This window comes from Pagrus pagrus (assembly GCF_965226575.1).
Source record: "Pagrus pagrus genome assembly, chromosome: 9".
NCBI lineage: Eukaryota > Metazoa > Chordata > Actinopteri > Spariformes > Sparidae > Pagrus > Pagrus pagrus.
In genome coordinates, this window is record NC_140193.1 from 23,360,997 (window position 1) to 23,363,337 (window position 2,341).

The following is a 2,341-nucleotide window of genomic DNA, read 5'->3' on the forward strand; positions in this document are numbered from 1 at the left end:
ATTCTAATGATCACTCAGTCAGCCTAACCTCTGACCCCTACTGTTATAAGAAACAGAGGGAGGGGCAAGCCGGGATGGTGGGAAGGACTGCGAGTTCAAATGCGCAGTATTTACATCAATTAGACAGGCAAGATGGAGGTGCCCATCAGAGCCCATTAGGATTGTTGTGGTAGGGGGGAGCGGGAGGGAGGGACAGTGAGGGCCCTACAGAGGCCCAGCGGACACATCACAGGACTGGCCTTGATCACGTCCTGTCACATTGATGAGAACTCTGTCAAAGACGCTCTTACAGATGTACTGTATGCTTGTGACTCTATGTATGTGTGTGTGTGTGTGTGTGTGTGTGTGTGTGTGTGTGCGCTTCAAGCCACCATGCCTGCTTCAAATCGTTCTCTAAACACAACAAAATATAACTAAACGGTTCATATTAGCAGCAGTATAATACTTACCGGTGGCTGATGTAACTAAATACAACTAATTACATTTTCCCAAGAACTGTTCTGAAGTACAATCTTGATGTACTCATACATTATTAGATATTTCCAAGTTATGCAACTTTCTTCTACTCCATTTTATTTTGAAGGAAATTGTTGCCTACACTTAATTTAAAGGTCCAGTTACTTGTTATTTTGCAGATTCAGATTAAAAAACCATATTATAAATTATGATAATTTCTTATAGGCTGAGCTTCGGGGCAGCAGCAGCAGCATATAGAGTAATTTGAATGATCTCCACATTCACATTAATGAATCAAAAGAATCCAGTAATATAATATATTTGATTCTGAAATGGGCTATTTAGCATAATGAGCACCTTTACTTCAGGTACTTTGATTCTAATGCGTTTGTACTTTTACTTAAGCAGCATTTTGACTGCAGGGCTTTTATTTTTACACTGTTCTAGTTCTACTTTTACATCCGAAAAATATATAAATACTTCCTCCACCACTGGTTTTCACCTCCCAAAATGTCTACATTTCCTCAACCATACATCTAAAGGTCAAGAAAACAAAAGGCCCTGTTCTAGTCACTCACTTCCACCGTGACCATCATTATGTGTTCCCACTGCTGCTTCATTTAATGTCTCAGGACATTTCATTTCAGCAGTTTTGATAAACCCTGATTCTTTATTTTCTTTGGGTGGGGTATGGGGGGGGCTGTTGGTGCTTATCAAATGCAAAATAGCACACCTGCTGTTCCAAAACGCCCTCAGTGGGTTCAAATTAGTGCTCCCCTGCTTCTTGTTCTTCTGTTGAATGTGCGGCTGCAACAAAAGAATGTGTTTTTCATAACGAGTTTGTTGAATTTAGCATTACAGATTTGTGAGTGGTTTTGACTGTGAACAATCAGACAAGATTTTCTCGAATCCATTGATTATTGTGATCAAAACTTATCAGTGTGATTAATAGAACACAATAAAGAACCCCTCCTGGGAGCTGATTTCATTATATCATTGTGATGGAGCATCCGAGCAGGTAAAAGGTGCACAGTGAAAACCCGGAGAACAAGGAGAGGACTTCATAAGGCTGTAGTATCCCATCTTTTATTAATGTCACTCCGTGGGACAGCAGGTTTTTGTCAGTCAGAATGGATAATGAAGATGTTGGCGGGGCCGGTGAATCCATCCCTTTAATACTCACATATTTTATGATAATGAAAGGTATTCAAAGAATGATTATGATAAAAGTGGGCTCCCCCACTGATGTGCCAGCACAGCTGTGCAGCTAGACAGTCAGCTGCAGGCACCCAATGAAAGGATCACACAGTAAGTAAAGAAAGGATCCGTGAGTACATAAAGCGAATGGCTGACGGTTTTGTAGCCAACCGTACATCGGCTGCACTGCATGTTACACTGCATGACGAAAAATAATGTGAGGGAAAGGCTTTCAGTCTTGAATGTCACTATTCAAAGCTTTTTGATCTTGTTCTGTCTGCATTCGCTCCATAGCATGAAGCCCTTTCACCATACTGACCTTTACATGAGTCTTGTTGAAACAGGTTTCATCTCTAACTAAACAATACTTTGGATGTGCTGTGCATATCGGCTATTTGTTATGGTTTCCGATATATCCACCGCTGACTCTTTACATCAAAGCAGCGAAAATAAAAAACAGAGTTGAAAAACGAGGAAACCTCATCATGTGATACTTAGTTGCACATTTAGGAGGTCGTATACAGAGGACATCGATGGTCGTGTGTGCCGTAACACCCCCTGACGTGCATATCAGTAACATCTTCCAAGCATCAAAGCGTCAACTGTTGTATTGTACTGTATGTGTAAACAAACTAAGCGGCCCCTAAAGCAAAGCCATACCAGCCCGCCACAGCTTCAAAAGTTCCCT